The following is a 12969-nucleotide window of genomic DNA, read 5'->3' on the forward strand; positions in this document are numbered from 1 at the left end:
CTGAACACGTAATACGCATGACGTCAACATTTTTTTATACAAATTTGCGTTGTAGTTTACACAGAGACGATAACGGTATCGTTTTCAAAAACTTGTCATTTGAAAGGCGTCAAAAGTTTGCAGTTTCAGGCCCCCAAAACGCCGTTGTCGTATAATTAAACGGCTAAAACGCATAAAAAAGTGTATGTTATTAGACGCCCCTTATGCTATATGTTATTGACCCTACTTCCTTAAATGATTTTCACTTTTCTTTAGACTTTGCCTTCTTGCAACCACCTTCCACTCACAAAATGATGTGATATCTTCAACTTTTTTAATGTTTATGTAATATATGAATATAACCGAGAAAAAGGGGAGTTTAAAATCCCCCTGAAGCTCACTTCTCCTCCCCGATGCACAGCTCTCCTTTCTCGATCGTAAATTCATGACTGATAGCGGACCTGCTCTTAGCCTCTTTGATAAGATAAGACACAATCAGCCCTACAGATAAAAGAGGGCCTGCTGACCCTGCATACAGGCTCCAGATGTACCATGACTCACAAACATACCTCAGGAATGAGAGCAAGAGAGAGAGATATATCAGTAAGCATTTGCTGCAGGCTCTCTTCCTATTGCAGGACAAGAGGCTGAACAACAGCACTGGACACTAGCAGACACCAGCTGAATGTGAGTTATGCAATGCAGATGAAATCACGCTGAAGAAGCGAGTTATGCTTTCACAAGGAGCGACAATCAGATAACCTCTGCAACTCTGCAGGGCATAAATGACTGACAGTCCAGACATCTCAGCCTGTTAAAGTCCTTCTCTCAACACAAGTCAAACACGTAGAGTCGTGTGTCTGCGACTGTGTGTGTTCGTGTACAGGGGTGTTAAGGTGAACTACTTAAGCCTGTGGGCCTCTGTGTTGTGACAGTTCATGCTGATGTGCACAGCTGAAGATGAAAGGTGAGATAGTATGTTTGCTTACTTTGTGTCATGCATCTTGTTTCGGCTCTGTGACGCCAATATGCAAAGAGAAGCGCAGGTAACGCGCATGAGCACGCACAAACATGCCGAAGTGCTTTTGGGAATGATGGATGTTTGGTTCTGCGACACCAACACCTCCCATCCTCCACCACCAAATACAACTTAACAGCCTAGTTAAACACTAATTAGTCTGAAAAGACAGTTTAACATCAATCAAAGTTTGAAACGTCTGTTTTTTTAGGGGCGTTGGGCATTCATGCTTTTGATGGTGATTAAACCTTTTGTTCTTATCTCACTGATTACTAAGATAGAGGAAGGAGCTTTTCTCATTCTTATCCGGTGGACGACGGCTTACCTGGATCGGGAAGAATCAGTAAGCAGATATTTTGTCTTCAGAGAATATTCCGGGTTCAATAGAAATTAAAGGGATAGTTCACTCAAAAATGAAAATTATGTCATCATTTTCTCACCCTTGTGTTGACCACTCCTGTATGAGTTTCTTTGTTCTCACAAAAATATATATATATTTTAAAGAATATTTGTAATCAAACAGTTGACGGTAGCCATTGACTTACTATGGAAGTCAATGGCTAACATCAACTGTCTGGTTACCAACAATCTTCTTTTGTGTTCAACCGAACAAAGAAGCTCATACAGGTTTGTAACAAAATTAGAGTGAGTTCAAGATTACAGAATTTTCATTTTTGGGTGAACTAACCCGTTAAGCTCAGTCTGTATTTTGAGGCATAATGTTCATTACCACAAATAAATATTTTCAAATCAGGACTATTGCTAACTAAAACTAAAACTATTCAAACATTTTTGTTAATTAAAATAAAGCTAAAATAAATAAAATATAAATATTAGATGAAAAACTTAATCTAAATGAAAATTAGAAATGCTGCCTTGGCAAATATTTGGAAAAAGTTTAATTTGAAGCACTAAAATTACTAACTGGAAATATATTTTAAGAAACTAACATAAAACTAAAAATGAAACAAATGCACATAACAAAATTACTAAAAATGAAGCTAAAATTCAAATGAAAATGAGCTTTTACAATATATATATATATATATATATATAGAGAGAGAGAGAGAGAGAGAGAGAGAGAGAGAGAGAGAGAGTAATTACTTACCCTCATATTGTTTCAACCCCGTAAGACTTTCGTTCATCTTCGGAACACAAATTAAGATATTTTTGATGAAATCTGAGAGCTGGCTCACTCCCTTCATAGGCTTCTAGGCAATTTCATTCGGCCGGCCCAGAAAAGTTAGTAAAAACATTGTTTAAATAGTCGAAGTGACTACAGTGGCTCAACCTTTAGTTTATCAGGTGACTAGAATATTTTTTGTGCTCAAAAAAACAAACAAAATTAACGACTTTATTCAACTATTCATTTTCTTCTGTGTGGGCCTCTGACGTGAGTTCACGAGAGCGCCACAACGCATGTGCAAGAACTGAGAAGATGATCACGATCATTGATGGGAAAGTGTGAAAGGTAAACCATTCAATTTGCGGTATTGGTAAGGCACTTTTACGTTTTCTCGTTGGTTTCTCACGATTCAGACATCCAGGAAATGCACACTTTAGAACCATTTTAAACACTACATTGAGACCCATCTGCGCCATCTTCTCAGTTCTTGCGCATGTGTCGTGGCGATCTCGTGAACTCACTCAGAGGCCCACACAGGGGCCCACACAGGCCTTAATGTTGAGCCACTGTAGTCACTTGGACTATTTTAACGATGTCTTTACTAACTTTTCTGGGCTGGCAGATTAAATTACATAGAAGCCTATGAAGGAGTGAGACAGCTCTCAGATTTCATCAAAAATATCTTAATTTGTGTTCCAAAGATGAATGAAAGTTTTACAGGGTTGGAACAACATGAGGGTGAGTTCATTTTTGGGTGAACTAACCCTTTAAGCATTAGTAAACAGTTAATTCATCATTTATAAAGCATTAATATACATTAATAAGCAGTTTATAAATATACAGCTATAAATGCTTTATTCTTAATTCATAAGAATATCTATAATGTATTTTGTATTTAGTAAATGATTAATAAACTATTTAATTTAATAACTATTTAAATATTTCTGTCCTGTAGCACTGTGTTGTGTGATAAGTGAGCCTTTAAATCTCCTTTGCAAATGCTTTGCGAGGCATAAATCATCCTCACTTTAAATAAGCTCACAAAAATAGTTAACTGACCACTACTAAATGCTTTATAACTAACTGAGTTAACCGTGAATTACAGTATAAATAAATAGCATTTATTAACACAATAAGTAACTATTACTATGTCTGAATAATAAGATGTATAAAATAGTTTATTTTACTTACACTTTCTATGTGATCTTATGAACCACTGACGACTCCTAAATTACTGGTTTGTAAATAATGCAATATTTATAATTGATAAATTGATCATTGATAAAGTATGAAAATACAATTATTAAACACATTATAGATATGCTTATAAATCAAGAATAAAGCATTTATAGTTGTATTTATATACTATGTCTATTAATGCTTTATAAATGATGAATTAACTGTTAACTAATGCTTAACCAATTATTAAAAGCATGCAGTTATTATAAAGTGTTACCGAATTGATTTTTGTGGTAATCAACATTATGCTGTTAACTGAGTTTAACTATTTGAGGCAGAGCATCAAGCAATTATTAGTTGACATGTGTGTTTCTAAGTCTTTTGCCATTACAGAAGTCCCATATTGTATTTGGTATAACAAAATATTAAACTTCATGCATCAACTAAATTCCAGTCCTGTACTATCACTTTAGCACCAGCTGACTAAAAGTAAATACGAAAATGACCTACAAAAGTGAAGTTAGTTCTGCGAAAAGGTGCAGCAGCATTTGTTATTTTACTGAATGCAATGTCAGCATGTGAGGTCAGTGCAGTGTTCAGAATTTAAACTCTAAACTGTAACATGCAAATCTTACCTAATCATTTTCCATGTGGATTTTTGGCAGACCAGGAGTTTTGTAATTGAGCCAGATTGAGCGTGTGTTTAAAGCTGTACACCCTTGTGAAGTCACCTGTGAGAAGGAGGTCGGACAGTGCAGATTATCCCATCAGATTATCCAAACTACCTCATGTACCTGCGTGAATCCCCAGTAATCCCTTCCAGATTTGCCAAAGCTAAATGTCACCGTACTTGTGCAGATAACACAAGCTTGTTCTAATCCCAAAATGTTGTACTTTTTTTTAAAGTAATGCCATCAAGTTCAAATTTCCAAAGGTGCAGATAAAGCATCATGTGATAAGTACATTCATTTGTAGTAATAAGCCATCTAAAGATCTGACAATGTAAAAATAATATTATTTTACTTTATCAAGATTGCAGATGAGTGCACTTGCTTTACCTAATCATTAGGTGCATGGTGTAACATGAAGTGGAAACCCTACATTAAACAGTACATTTGTTCACTGAGTATTTCTATGCGCTTTACTATTTATGGCATTATTTAAAAAAAAAAATGCTTCAACTCTCACATGGATTTTTTAATTAAACAATATTATCCACAATTACTCTATAATGACTCTATTATGCGAAGATTGTGCTGAGATTTGGTCAAAACAGAGCAATAAGAATTATATAGACATAAAATAATAATTCATGCATTTGTGTGTGTGTGTGTGTGTGTGTGTGTGTGTGTGTGTGTGTGTTGACAGGAATGCAAGATATGCTAGAAGCCTATCTTGAGTCTTTCAAACACTCGAGATACTGATAAACGTACAATATTTTCAATAGTCTTTTTCTATTGTGATAGTCTATTGTGATCCAACAAGAAAAACATGAAAACAAGAAAAAAATGTAGGGCAGGACTTTGTTTTGTCCATCAGGAATTGATTGGATCATTTATAAATGTCATTAAAATAATGTGATTCATTAAATCATTAAAGTTATTAAAGATTACGATGGCACATGAATAAAAAAAAATGATGTGAGTTGTTTTGTGTGCGAAGCATGATGTTCAGATCCTGGCACTTTGCTCTAGTTTGGTTTCGGTTCTGTGTTGGGGTCCAGACATTCACGCTTCATGTGTTTGTCATCTATTGTTAGTGTATGGCATGAGCATTCGATCATTCTCCGTGTGCTCTGGTTTCAAGTTTTTCTGTGTGTGTTGTGTGCTGTGTAGCTTTCATGTTTTGTGTTTGACACTCAGTCGGTGAGAGCTCTCATTGGCTGCATGTTCGTGTCATGTTTGGTATAGGCACGTGGCTTGTCATGTTTGTTTCTATGTGCCATGTGCTCTCCTGTCTATTGTCTTAACCTCGCCCTTCTTGTTACCTTATTATTGGTTTATTTGCTCCACCTGCTCTCCCTTGTTACCTCCTGATTTCCCTATTTATTCTCCTTGTGTTTGCAGTTTGTTGTCATATGTCCTCCTCTGTCCTGCCTTGCCAGTCCTGTTGCCAGTCTGTTTTCCCCTACAGGGTAGTTTTTGTTTGATTTATGATTTAAATAGTTTCTTTAAAATACATTTTTGATTTGAATTAAATACAACTATTTTCTATAAATGAGGACCTCCGATGCAAAAACCTCTCTCAAAAATGAGATAATAATATTGAGTGAATGCTCTCCGCACATAGTATACGTTCATTAAATACTTTCACTTCAAACTCACTAAATTTCAGCCTCAGCTCATTCAGAAATGTCGGTACTTAGGTAGAAACCTTTACATAGGAGCCTGATAAAAATGTTAATATTATAGAAAAACTTTAGACGGATTTAGGAGCCTTTTGCATCTGAAGTCTTCATATGTTTATGTGTTGATTTACACAGTGAGAAATATAAGAAGAATCATGTAACCATTATGTATTTCAGTGTCTAATCGTGTGATGTGTGTAGGTATTGTTATGGTACTTTTTTTGTGATATTCAGTAATATAGTCATGTTTTTAGAATTTTCAAAGCTTTGAATAGATGATGTAGTTGTGATGTGTACGTATAATTATGTATACTATTTATGTAAATATTTTCCTATGGGATAAAGTCAGATTCCTGTATATTACATTGATTACGGCAATATGTTTTTAAATGACCGCAGGTGTATGCTTGGAAACACGTGGCACTGATGAAGGGTTGAACCAAAAAATGTTTTGCGCACCTTGCATCATTTTGCACTTTTGCGCTTTATTTGTGGCCTCTGGACAATAAAAACTTGTGAGCTTTTTGGCCAATTTTCGTGTGCGGATCTTTTTCTGATTTAACTAAAGTCCATTGCAACTCTTTGCTCGAGTCCTCATTCCTTTCATCACCTTAAACCTGGCGATTCTACAAATTCTACAAACAATTCTAACAGCTCAAAGTGTTTATCGAGAATACAAGTACTACAGTATAGTGACATCCACTAGCAACAGTATTGAGGTCTAAATCTCCAGAACATTCTAACTCATTACAACTTAATTTGAAGAATAATAAGCATAGTAAGTGTCCAGACAGTAAAGCAAACACTTCTATGGAGCCGGCATGAATCCCAATAGGGAGGGAGGGGCAAACCTAAGCACAACTCTCACTCACAAACAGCAGCCAACAAAAGCCAAGCGCAGGCCTCTCAAGTATCTCACAGTCTGCGAAGGGCACATCAGTCTCAGCACGGCAGAAAGGCAAATACAGTCTCGGACACAGAGTGCATTAGGATTGTTTAATCAGCGAGTTTACAGGGAGTGTCCTTTTATGCTCCGGCAGTGACGAGAGGCCAATGCTAATTGTCTGCCCATTGTCTCTCACTGTGCCGAACAAGGGAAGCACTGTGAGCTAGAGAGGAGCGAAGAGAAGAGCGAGAGAGAAGCTGTGTTTATCTTCCAGGCGTTTCTCTCATTTCCCGTACGTCTGTGCTGTCTTTGTGTGTGTGAACCAGCACTATTATCTGTTGGCACGACAAGTCTCCGAGCCTGGAGGGCTACAGATGTGGCGGGGCTGTATTGTTGTTTTCCACCTGCTCCGACCATCCCTCCCCTCATTCACAGAGAGAGTAATCCCTTCATATGACAAGACACACAAAAACATACAACTTTGCCTCTTTTCAAGGGCAAAGTAGCTTTTATCCACCCTCCTGCTAATTGAAGTGGTATGTGTCTGTTTAAAGGCAATGTTGGGTTGTTCAAGGCGGTGTCTTTGTACATGGGATAGTGAAGGTTAGGCATCCATTCTACCACACTGCTGTGATTGCTTGTCAGCTGCATCATTGCTACACAAGCTTGTCAGTTGTTAGCAAAAGGCTCGTCATATTTTGAGTTTCTTTTGTTATATGAACAGTGCAACACTTTTAGTGAGCATGGGAAAATGAAAACCCACATGAATGTGATGCTAAATGCAGTTTAGTTGTGATATGGGTAACACTTTATTTCGATAGTCCACTTTAGACATTCTACTAACTATAAGTAGCTTTGCAACTACATGTCAACTAACTGTCATTAGAGTATTAGTAGACTGTCTGCTTAATATCTGATAACACTTTATTTTGATGGTCCCCCAACAGATATTCTACTGATTATAAGTAACTTGGCAACTACAAGTCAACTAACCCGAACCCTAACACCTAGGCATAACCTAACAGTCTACTAATACTCTAATGAGAGTTAGTTGACATAGTTAGTAGAATGTCTAAAGTGGACTACTGAAATAAAGTGGAACCGTGAAATGAACTGCATTTGCTGTGAAAACTCAAAGTCCAAATTCATTTTAATATTGATATTACGCAACACAAGAGATTCATATTTTGTGCAGTTGGAGACAATTAACTGCTATTACTTCTGAGATAAATGTAGGACATTTGTGGTGACATTGCCAATGTCGTGGTAGGGTTGTGCACCATTCAGAATTGAAATGAGAATTTAAATTCACTTTTTGACAATCGAGGAAGCAAAAATGATGCACAGATGAAATTTTGATTTGAACTTAAGAAAGAAACAGAATGAAGTAGTCTCCTTGGTAAACAAGTACACAACATTTGTGAAAAAAAAACTTTATTAGGGGATGGACTGGGTTCTCAGAGGTGAAAGTTGTCATAGTTGGGTAAAGTGTGCGGAACATGTGTAAGGCTGGGCAAGTCTAGCCTTCCCCTGGTCACGGTCTCGAGACTAGTGTGTCATTTTCTTAATCAAACCACCGACTGCTACTGCATCTGATTGGTTTTAGAGAGAAAATCTGCACATAACGGTTGGTCTAGGATCAATTTTCTATGTAAAAATAACATTTTGGCTAAATAGATTTGGTGTTTGCGCTCTTGAGAGCGTCAAAGGTTTCTAGTATTTACAGCATGTTTTGCAGCATTGAGCAATGTAGCCAATCACAAACATTTCAGTTAATTTCTTAAACACAAATCCTTAAGTTAACTTATAACAAACAAAGTGTTTTATAGGGTAAATAAAAGATTCAATGTGCAGTCAGTTTCATTGATAGTGGAACTTTGTGAGATCGCAATGAATTGAGGTGACAGCTTTTTAAGCAATATATAATCCATTCAGAATTTGAATAAAACTTTTGTTTTGCTTCAATAGGTAAGGCAATGGTTATTTATAATTCAAATTGGCTGCCATGCCAAATCACGCATACAGTAGCCTATGCTTGCTTTTCTGTTCAAAAAATTACAGTTTGCGAATGTGGTTGTTGCTAGACGACAACTTAAAACTATTTCATGAAATTATTTTTAAATGTGTTTTTAAGGAGAATGCACATTACCCTGGAATTGGTTAACCCTCTGCCTTTGAAAGTGCTATAGTGGAGAATGGAAACTAAATGTCATTTTTTGTGTTCCCAATTGCTCCAAAATAAAAATTCCACAATAGCGTTTTTATGACTTTAAAAAAGGAGGAAAAATATTAGAGAGTGATTACGTTGGTCAGAAGAGAGAAAGATATCAAATTTGCCATCACTTCTTTAGGCGTTGTATTAGAAACACTCACAAAGCAGTGTTAACTAGTTTTTAATAACTTATTGCCAAGGCAATATAACACAAAGTAAAGTGTTATGAATGTACATTATTTTGTTTTAATGAATATATATATATATATATATATATATATATATATATATATATAAACTTGGCCAGAATTATGATGTTAATAACTGTGTAAATGTGTCATCATAGTCTGTGAAATAGGGTCCATTTTTTGTTTGTTTGGTGGAAACGATGACTCAAGTCATAATTAAAAAAAAAAAAGTATAAATAATTATTGAAAACAAATATTGAATAATAATAACAATAAGAAAAAGAATAACAACAATAATAATCATAATAACGATGAGTTTGTTTAATTCTTAGTGTAGAACATGATCATTTAAAACGTAATAATTCACATTTATATGATAGATTTGCATATTTTAAGACTTAAAGATTACGTCTAGGACAAGGATAAAAAAAACAATGAAATCTTTACAGCATTAGAAAAGTAGCAAAAATAAATACTCAGAAGTTTTGCAAAAACTTTGCCTGAAATGTGACCGTCATAAAAGAAAAAGAAAAATGTCAGAAATCTGTAAATATCAACACTTTATAATAACTGGATGCTACGAATCATTAGTTAAGCATTAGTAAATAGTTAATTCATAATTTATAAGCATTAGTAGACATTATAAGCAGTTTATAAATACAGCTATAAATGCTTTATTCTTGATTTATAAGCATATCTATAATGTGTTTATTAATTGTATTTTCATACTTTATTAATGATCAATTTATAATTTCTAAATTATGTATTACATTATTTACAAACCAGTTATTTAGTTATAATATATTTTTCAGCATGAATGACTCATGTAGGCCTATAATAAACATGTATGATAAACATGTCATCAAGCATATAGGGGTATTTCCAGAAATATAAGAAGATAATAATCAGTGTTGGAAATGGCAAACAAAACACCAGCGTGAAAAAAACACTTAATTTCCCAAAATGATCTAATGGCCTAATTATTTACTAAATTAAAATGTGGTGCTGAATGGCAAAATTAAAACGTAATTAATTCAAAATTGCCATAGCTGTGTTAATTGTTTTGACATAACTGAACTAAGTTAAGAGAAATATGTATCAGCTGAGGAAAATAAATGTAAAACAATACCTATCTGGGAATAAATATTCATGTTATTGTTTAGTCAAAATGAAAAAGTTTTGAAATTTTGGAAACCATGCAGAAATTGCTGTGACTCTTCCTGTCATTCTAATTCAATCTCCCATAAGTGCAGCCAATTCAACTGAAATCCATTTCCAAACTGAAAATTAGCCAATTTAAATTTTTATTTTCAGCAACCTCATACCATCACACTTTTAATGGCACAAGAAGCACCTCAGAAGTGTTTGGCATGACAGAGAGGATCTGGATGAACAGCTGTCTGTCTTCATCTCAACACTCTTTCAGCTGAGCATGTTTTGACATATTAAACCCTCAGCACCCCTACTGTTTACTGAGACCACCCAGACACATGAGCTCCACTCTGCGCTGACTGTGAGAATAAAACTGTTTGTTCATGTTATTCAAATGTAAGATAAGCAGTCTTAAATGTATGTGTGTTATCTTCAGAAAGCATCGTAAGAATCTCTGGACATCCACAGACTGTGTATTACATTTATTAAATTTTAAAAAATGAGTGCACCATGAATAATCCTTAGAGTTGATCAATTTGCTTACTTATAACACTACATGGTCCATATCAAGTCCATATCATATTAGAATTTGCATTCTTCTCTTAATTGTTTTAGCCATTACTTTTCATTATTAGATGCTAAGTTAGCGTAACTGAAAATAAGATACATTAAGAGTGAAAAGAAGCAATACAAATTAATAAGAGGAGTCAAATTTGATTGTATTCACTTTTATTTGATTGTAGTCACTAGACTAGCTGTGGGAGTTATGAGATAATATAAAATGACATCTGTATTGCATCACAGTTTATCAACAAAACGAATTGACTCCAATTCCAGCTGTGCAGTTCTGTTTAGCATGCGAGCTCTCACCGGTCCCATTGCTCCATAATCAGTATATAGTCACTGCAACCCTGCAGACTAAATAAAAGCACACACCCACTCTAAAACTTAGGATCACATTCAAATATACTGGTGCTTTTATAAACCAAGATGAAAAAGACTGAAAGAAACGTGTATATATTAATGTATCAATTAACAAGCAAAATCTTTTGACATCTGCAGATGAAAGAGAGTAAGACTTTTTATTTGTCTGATTACATCTATAATCTGCTAAGAGGCTTCAGATTTACTGTCCAATAGGGTTCTAAAATCTGGCATCAAGTCAAGAACTATCAGCTGCCGCCATAGACAGATTAAACAAACCCTCAGCCACTTCAGACACTCAACGATAGCAGATCTCACAATGTTGATCCACGGTAAAAGATCTGCCAGTGCGTTACTAAGAATTTCATACGTAGCATATTTTTAATTTGTAACACAGAATTAATAATGGATAGATTATACTTGAGGGTCTTTGACATAAATGTATATATTTAAAAAATTATTTTAAATATGCAGCATAAACAAGAATATATCAATTGGCTTTGAATAAGCTAAAAAATAAAAAAAGATTGAGAATGCTGAAATTTAGCCATTTAGTTTTTCCCGCTTTCTGAATCCCACCTACTTTCGGAGAATTCATCCAATTTTTTTAAGGAAAATAGTGGTAAATCTTTCAGTACTGGACAAAACTAATTTGCTGAAGGTTTTGCTCACCGTTTTGTCTGTGGCTATGTGTGAGAATGCCTCAGATGAACGCTCACTGGGGTTTCGGTTTAGACCATTTGTGACTTTACAAGTATATCATAGAACATGGTATTGCCTTATTATCATGCCTTTTTAATACACCCTAAACAAAAGGCTTAGTCTGTATTTTTTAGAGTTGAGGCCCATCTTCTTTGGATTTAGGAGTTTCGGTGATAGCATCTTACACACAGCAGGAGAGGTCTGCTCAAAATGATATGGTTAATTTAGAGCCTACCCTGTTAATGTCTCTGATTATCTCTCTTTTGGGATTTGTCTTGATCTGGGTTTTTACAGTCTTGCTCTGCTTGATTAAAACTCTTAATAGGGATCAGCTCAGGAGGCTCTTTTAAGGAATTAAACCAAGACCCTCAAAATCTGTTTTAGACCGAGAGAAAATCTGAAACATGTCCAAGTGTACTTCCTTAAAAAGTTGATCAAATTTAATATTAGCTTAAATCAGATTAGCTACTTTTTGATTTTCTAATGCATGTATGTTAAGTGATGTTTACAAAGAAGACAATATATGTTCAGAATATTTTTCTCCATGACAAACATTTTACAGCTTAAGCTATTTGATATGATTCTTTATAAACATGTAATGCCTAAGTAATACATTGTGCTCCTCGATATATCATACATTTACTTTTTAAAGGTAGATGATGACAGAAAAAAAAGCCAATAAATTGTGAATGGTGCAACTTGAATGCACTAATCAAATTTAGACGTGAATGCGTGATTTTTGACTTAGCATTTAAGAGTATTTAATTTATAAAAATTATAATCAAAATCTACATGTCTTAAATAGCTGACGGGGCTCATTTTGCTCATAATGAACAGAAATAAAGAGTGGTTATAATTTTTCTTAGCTGTGCAGTACAACAGCAGTTAGCAGAGGCAGACAGCAAGTCCATATGGAATAATCTTGGGTTTAGGGTTTTAAAGATTTATCCCTGATTCGATCAATTCATCTGTTTGTTAGTCTGCATTGTATCTATGAGAAGGCAGATTAGCAAGAATTGTACAGATATCTGTTAATATGACTAACTTTTGTCAGCCAAAGTACACAGATACTTGACTATTTACCACCAATAGGAATGTCAGCTGTGTGTTGCCCCCTGGCTATGGGCTAAATTGATTGAAACAATATTTTAAATATTAATTGGCGGATTGGAAGTTTGTCCATCACAATATGAAGAATTTGTAATGGCAGTGCAATTCAAGATCCTAGGATTGTTCCATGGAACAATCAGAGGGAC

The sequence above is a fragment of the Squalius cephalus genome (genome assembly GCF_949319135.1).
Source record: "Squalius cephalus genome assembly, chromosome: 5".
Classification (NCBI taxonomy): domain Eukaryota; kingdom Metazoa; phylum Chordata; class Actinopteri; order Cypriniformes; family Leuciscidae; genus Squalius; species Squalius cephalus.